The sequence below is a fragment of the Aethalodelphis obliquidens genome, unplaced genomic scaffold (genome assembly GCF_003676395.1).
Source record: "Aethalodelphis obliquidens isolate GAN/ISIS:26980383/991018 unplaced genomic scaffold, ASM367639v1 scaffold294, whole genome shotgun sequence".
Classification (NCBI taxonomy): Eukaryota; Metazoa; Chordata; class Mammalia; order Artiodactyla; family Delphinidae; genus Aethalodelphis; species Aethalodelphis obliquidens.
This window is the reverse complement of record NW_020838208.1, coordinates 14,237-22,030: the sequence shown is the minus strand read 5'-3', so window position 1 is coordinate 22,030 and position 7,794 is coordinate 14,237. Positions and strand designations below refer to the sequence as shown.

Here is a 7,794-nt window from a genome sequence, read left to right as displayed (position 1 = left end):
TGTTCCTCTTGCATTCCTAACCCCACCCACTAACAACCACAGGTTTTTTTTTTTTTTAACATCTTTATTGGAGTATAATTGCTTTACAATGGTGTGTTAGTTTCTGCTTTATAACAAAGTGAATCAGTTATACATATACATATGTTCCCATATGTCTTCCGTCTTGTGTCGCCCACCCTCCCTATCCCACCCTTCTAGGTGGTCACAAACCACCGAGCTGATCTCCCTGTGCTATGCGGCTGCTTCCCACTAGCTATCTATTTTACGTTTGGTAGTGTATATATGTCCATGCCACTCTCTCGCTTTGTCACAGCTTACCCTTCCCCCTCCCCATATCCTCAAGTCCATTCTCTAGTAGGTCTGTGTCTTTATGCCTGTCTTACCCCTAGGTTCTTCATGACATTTTTTTTTTCTTAACTTCCATATATATGTGTTAGCATACGGTATTTGTCTTTCTCTTTCTGACTTACTTCACTCTGTATGACAGACTCTAGGTTCATCCACCTCATTACAAATAGCTCAATTTCGTTTCTTTTTATGGCTGAGTAATATTCCATTGTATATATGTGCCACATCTTCTTTATCCATTCATCCGATGATGGACACTTAGGTTGTTTCCATTTCCATCTCCCGGCTATTGTAAATAGAGCTGCAATGAACACTTTGGTACATGACTCTTTTCGAATTATGGTTTTCTCACGGTATATGCCCAGTAGTGGGATTGCTGGGTCATATGGTAGTTCTATTTGTAGTTTTTTAAGGAACCTCCATACTGTTCTCCATAGTGGCTGTACCAATTCACGTTCCCACCAGCAGTGCAAGAGTGTTCCCTTTTCTCCACACCCTCTCCAGCATTTATTGTTTTTAGATTTTTTGATGATGGCCATTCTGACGGGTGTGAGATGATATCTCATTGTAGTTTTGATTTGCATTTCTCTAATGATTAATGATGTTGAGCATTGCTTTCATGTGTTTGTTGGTAGTCTGTATGTCTTCTTTGGAGAAAGGTCTGTTTAGGTCTTCTGCCCATCTTTGGATTGGGTTGTTTGTTTTCTTGTTATTGAGCTGCATGAGCTGCTTCTAAATTTTGGAGATTAATCCTTTGTCAGTTGCTTTATTTGCAAATATTTTCTCCCATTCTAAGGGTTGTCTTTTGGTCTTGTTTATGGTTTCTTTGCTGTGCAAAAGGTTTGGAATTTCATTAGGTCCCATTTGTTTATTTTTGTTTTTATTTCCATTTCTCTAGGAGGTGGGTCAAAAAGGATCTTGCTGTGATTTATGTCATAGAGTGTTCTGCCTATGTTTTCCTCTAAAAGTTTGATAGTTTCTGGCCTTACATTTAGGTCTTTAATCCATTTTGAGCTTATTTTTGTGGATGGTGTTAGGGAGTGATCTAATCTCATACTTTTACATGTACCTGTCCAGTTTTCCCAGCACCACTTATTGAAGAGGCTGTGCTTTCTGTACTGTACATTCCTGCCTCCTTTATCAAAGATAAGGTGACCATATGTGCGTGGGTTTATCTCTGGGCTTTCTATCCTGTTCCATTGATCTATATTTCTGTTTTTGTGCCAGTACAATACTGTCTTGATTACTGTAGCTTTGTATTATAGTCTGAAGTCAGGGAGCCTGATTCCTCCAGCTCCGTTTTTCGTTCTCAAGATTGCTTTGGCTGTTCGGGGTCTTTTGTGTTTCCATACAAATTGTGAAATTTTTTGTTGTAGTTCTGTGAAAAATGCCAGTGGTAGTTTGATAGGGATTGCATTGAATTTGTAGATTGCTTTGGGTAGTAGAGTCATTTTCACAATGTTGATTCTTCCAATCCAAGAACATGGTATATCTCTTCATCTATTTGTATCATCTTTAATTTCTTTCATCAGTGTCTTATAATTTTCTGCATACAGGTCTTTTGTCTCCTTAGGTAGGTTTATTCCTAGATATTTTATTCTTTTTGTTGCAATGGTAAATGGGAGTGTTTTCTTGATTTCATTTTCAGATTTTTCATCATTAGTGTATAGGAATGCCAGAGATTTCTGTGCATTAATTTTGTATGCTGCTACTTTACCAAATTCATTGATTAGCTCTAGTAGTTTTCTGGTAGCATCTTTAGGATTCTCTATGTATAGTATCATGTCATCTGCAAACAGTGACAGCTTTACTACTTCTTTTCCGATTTGGATTCCTTTTATTTCCTTTCCTTCTCTGATTGCTGTGACTAAAACTTCCAAAACTATGTTGAATAAGAGTGATGAGGGTGGGCAACCTTGTCTCGTTCCTGATCTTAGTGGAAATGGTTTCAGTTTTTCACCATTGAGGACGATGTTGGCTGTGGGTTTGTCATATATGGCCTTTATTATGTTGAGGAAAGTTCCCTCTATGCCTACTTTCTGCAGGGTTTTTATCATAAATGGGTGTTGAATTTTGTCGAAAGCTTTCTCTGCCTCTATTGAGATGATCATATGGTTTTTCTCCTTCAATTTGTTAATATGGTGTATCACATTGATTGATTTGCATATATTGAAGAATCCTTGCATTTCTGGTATAAACCCCACTTGATCATGGTGTATGATCCTTTTAATGTGCCTTTGGATTCTGTTTGCTAGTATTTTGTTGAGGATTTTTGCATCTATGTTCATCAGTGATATTGGCCTGTAGTTTTCTTTCTTTGTGGCATCCTTGTCTGGTTTTGGTTATCAGAGTGATGGTGGCCTCGTAGAATGAGTTGAGGAGTGTTCCTCCCTCTGCTATATTTTGGAAGAGTTTGTGAAGGATAGGTGTTAGCTCTTCTCTAAATGTTTGATGGAATTCGCCTGTGAAGCCATCTGGTCCTGGGCTTTTGTTTGTTGGAAGATTTTTAATCACAGTCTCAATTTCAGTGCTTGTGATTGGTCTGTTCATATTTTCTATTTCTTCCTGATTCAGTCTTGGCAGGTTGTGCATTTCTAAGAATTTGTCCATTTCTTCCAGGTTGTCCATTTTATTGCCATAGAGTTGCTTGTAGTAATCTCTCATGATCTTTTGTATTTCTGCAGTGTCACTTGTTACTTCTTTTTCATTTCTAATTCTGTTGATTTGAGTCTTCTCCCTTTTTTTCTTGATGAGTCTGGGCTAATGGTTTATCAATTTTGTTTATCTTCTTAAAGAACCAGCTTTTAGTTTTATTGATCTTTGCTATCGTTTCCTTTATTTCTTTTTCATTTATTTCTGATCTGATTTTTATGATTTCTTTCCTTCTGCTACCTTTGGGGTTTTTTTGTTCTTCTTTCTCTAATTGCTTTAGGTGCAAGGTTAGGTTGTTTGTTCGAGATGTTTCCTGTTTCTTAAGGTAGGGTTGTATTGCTATAAACTTCCCTCTTAGAACTCCTTTTGCTGCATCCTATAGGTTTTGGGTCGTCGTGTCTCCATTGTCATTTGTTTCTAGGTATTTTTTGATTTCATCTTTGATTTCTTCAGTGATCACTTCGTTATTAAGTAGTGTATTGTTTAGCCTCCATGTGTTTGTATTTTTTACAGATCTTTTCCTGTAATTGATATCTAGTCTCATAGCATTGTGGTCGGAAAAGATACTTGATACAATATCAGTTTTCTTAAATTTACCAAGGCTTGATTTGTGACCCAAGATATGATCTATCCTGGAGAATATTCCATGAGCACTTGAGAAAAATGTGTATTCTGTTGTTTTTGGATGGAATGTCCTATGAATATCAATTAAGTCTATCTTGTTTAATGTATCATTTAAAGCTTCTGTTTCCTTATTTTCTTTTTGGATGATCTGTCCATTGGTGAAAGTGGGGTGTTAAAGTCCCCTAGTATGAATGTGTTACTGTCGATTTCCCCTTTTATGGCTGTTAGTATTTGCCTTATGTATTGAGGTGCTCCTATGTTGGGTGCATAAATATTTACAATTGTTATATCTTATTCTTGGATTGATCCCTTGATCATTATGTAGTGTCCTTCTTTGTCTACAACCACAGTTTTTTTTTCCCATTGTAAATTATTTTTGCCTGTTCTAGGTGTCATATAAATAGAATCTTAAAGAATGTATTCTTTTGTGTAAGGCTTTTTTCATTCAGCATAGTATTTTTTTTTATAAATTTATTCATTTATTTATTTTTGGCTGAGTTGGGTCTTTGTTGCTGTGTGCAGGCTTTCTCTAGTTTCAGCGAGTGGGGGCTACTCCTTGTTGCGGTACATGGGCTTCTTATTGCGGTGGCTTCTCCTGTTTCAGAGGACAGGCTCTAGGCACGTTGGCTTCAGCAGCCGTGGCTCGAAGCATCTAGAGCGCAGGCTCAGTAGTTGTGGCGGACGGGCTTAGGTGCTCCGCGGCATGTGGGATCTTCCCAGACCAGGGCTTGAACCCGTGTCTCCTGCATTGGCAGGCAGATTCTTAGCCACTGTGCCACCAGGGAAGCCCCAGCATAGTATTTTTGAGATTCATCTATGTTACTCTTTTTTCTTGCTGAGTATTATTCTGTTGTGTGACTAGATCACGATTCACTTATTCATTCTGTTGTTGAGGGATGGTAGGGCTGCTCTTAATTTTTGGCTATTAAGAATACAGCTGCTATGAATATTCTAGTATAAATTATAATGTGGGCATATGCTTTCATTTTTCTTGGGTAACTACCAAGAAGTAGAATTGCTGGGTCATAAGATAGCTATTATATTTAGCTTTTTAAGAAACTGCTTGACCTTTCTCCAGGGTTATACAATTCCACACTCCTGCCAACAGTATATGACAAAAATGCCGTTGGTCTACGTCCTTGCCACCGTTTGGTGTTATCAGTCTTTTCATTTTAGCCATTCTGGTGGGTGTGTAGTGGTATCTCCTTGTGGTTTTGATTTTCATTTCCTTGATGGCTAATAATTTTGAGTATGTTTTCATGTGCTAATTGATTGTTTATATAACTTCCTTTTTGAAGTTTTTATTTTAACTGTTTTTTATTAAAAGGAAATATAAATATTTTCATGATCTCTGGGTAGGAAAGGACTTATTAAACAAGTTACACAAAGCAGTTACCATAAAGGAAAGGGTTAATAAATTCAACTAAGTTAAAATAAAGAACTTCTCATCAAAAGAGAGTGAAAAGGAAGGAAACCATAAACTGGAAGAAGATATTTGCAACACATAACACCAGTGAAGGATTGGTATCCAGAATAAATATAGAACTCTTACAGTAGATAAGAAAAGGACAGCCAGTTGAAAAATACACCAAGACTTAGGGAGCTTATCAAAGAGGAAACCAAATGGCCAATACATGTGTGAAGATGTCAGCCTCACTGGGGAAATGCAAATTAAAACCACAATGAAATAACATTTTACACCCACCAAATGGGCAAATGTTTAAAAGCCTGACAGTATTTTTGAGGAATTCTTCAACACTGTAAGTAAAAGCATAAATCGGTTGGAAAACCGATTGGAAAACCATTGTCATTACCAAGTAGAGTTAAACATGTGACCCTATGACCTTGCAATTTCAGTCCTAGAGACACATATGTGTATTGAAACATGCATAAGAATGTTCATAGGAGCATTGCCTTTAATAGCAAACTTTCTGATAAAACCCAAATATCTCTCAGCAACATAATGGATGAATAAGTTGTGATATGCAAAGGAATGCTTTTCAGCTTTGAAAATGAATGGCTTAAAAAAAAAAAAAGAAGAGAAAATAAATGGCTTATAGGTACAGATATGAACATAGATCAATCTCAAAAACAATGTTGAAAGAAAGAACTTATAGAACAATTTATAAAGTATAATTCTTTTTATTTAAAGTTTAATAGCTAAATCGTATGTTGTATAGGAATATATGTGATGTACCTATAGATATTAAAACTATAAAGAAAACTAAAGAAATAATTACAATAAAATTCAGTTAGGCAGAGAAAGTTTATTTTACAGACTAAAATGATTAGCAGGTTAATTTGAGTGCCTAGTACAGAAGATACAGGAGCCAAGCAGGAGGCCCTGCCCTCAGGGCAGAAAGAGTCCTCTCTGGAAGTGTGGGGCAGGCCTCTGACCTGGAAGTGAGGATGAGGCCTGAGGGATGGAGTGGGTGTTCTGAGAACTGGCAGGAGCTTGGTCTCAATTGGTCAGAAGGTGCAGAGGGAGGAAGGGAGAGAGGGGTTTGGCCTGGGCTAAGAAGACTGGGAGGACCTGGATGGGTAGAGAATGGGGGTGTGTATGGGGTGGGGGGGGTTGCTGCCTTGTTCCACAAACAGCGAGGAGGTTGACCAGGGATAGGAGGGAAGGCTTGAAAGCCAGGTTAAGGAGTTTGAAGTCCATCCTGTAAACTTCAGAGAACTTTCATTTTCAGCACTGTAGTTACAGGATGAATGTATTTTATGAAGATTAAGTTTTAGGAGGAAAGTGCACTGGGTGGGGTAAGGAAAAGTTAGAGGCAGGGCATCACCCAGGGGGCTATCGTGGTGGTTCAGGCACAAGTATGACCAGGTGTCACTAGGTAGTACAGTGGTTTGGGAAAGGAAGGAAGGAAGAGCTGGCAGGCTAGGGAATGGATTGGATTTGGGGAGTGAGGGATGAGGGAAGTGGAGGGTGACTCAGAGGTTGGGGTTTACCAGCTTAGAAGGACTGTGATAACATGCTCAATTTCTGCAGTGCCGTATAGTTGACTGGGCGCTATTTTTTTTTTTTTTAACTGAAGTGTAGTTGATTTACAATGTTGTGTTGATTTACAATGCTGTGTTTTCTGGTATACAGCAAACTGATTTTATATATATATATATATATATATATATATATATACACACACACACATATATATTCTTTTTCATATCCTTTTCCATTGTAGTTTATTACAAGATAGTGAATATAGTTCCCTGTGATATACAGTAGAACCTAGTTGTTGATCTATTTTATATGTAGTAGTTTGTATCTGCTAATCCAGAACTCCTAATTTATCCCTCCCCCCTTCCCCTTTGGTAACAGTAAGTTTGTTTTCTAATGTCTGTGAGTCTCAGAATTGTTTCTCTCCATGGAAATCTTTAGTAAAAGGCGAAAGATTTATTTGATCTGAAGAGAAATCAGAGTATACTGAGTGCAATTTTTATACATCATCTCATTTGATGTTCACCAAACTCCTGTGAGGTAGGAAGGAGGGATTTTATTTTCCCTGTTGAAGACCTAAAAGAAGCAGAAATTTAAAGAGATCAAATGACTTGCCCAAGTTTGTGGTGACTGCTTACAGAAACAGGTCCACTATAATAGCATAGGGTAGAAGTCAGAGGAAAGAGAGGGAATTTTTAAAAGCCTTTCTTGTATCTTGGTTCTGGATTTATTTTATAAAAGTAAACTTTTATTACTTTTTCTCTTACAAAAGTAATGTTCATTTTAGAAAACTTGAAAAAGAAAAGGACCTTAAATTGCATAATCAGGAGATAGCTACTCATAAAATGGTAGTATGTTTCCTTCCATCCATGTAGATCACTTTAAATAACTGTAATTAAAAACTATTTTTTAAAATGGTTTTATTCTTTTAGTTCTAGGAAACATTTAATAGTTATTTCTTCAAGTGTTGTCCCCCCCTTCCATTTCCTCCTTCCCTCCTGCAGGTTCCTCCAAATGATCGGATTTAGGCACATCTTTGATCTGTCCTCTGTATCTCTTCAGTTGTCTTTTACTTCCCATCTCTGTGCTATAGTCTGGGAGGGTTCTTTAGCTCACTCTCCTAGCTCATTGATTCATTCCTCAGGGTCTACTCAGCTATCTAGCCCTTTGAGTTTTTGTTTTTTAAATTTATTTTATTTTTGGCTGCACTTAGCCTTTGTTGCTGC

At 37.3% G+C, this 7,794-nt stretch overlaps 1 pseudogene; it reads right to left on the bottom strand.

Moving 5' to 3' along the window:
• Positions 1-6,943: 6,943 nt before the first annotated feature.
• Positions 6,944-7,053, bottom strand: LOC113616655 (uncharacterized; annotated as a pseudogene).
• Between the last annotated feature and the right edge of the window lie 741 nt (positions 7,054-7,794).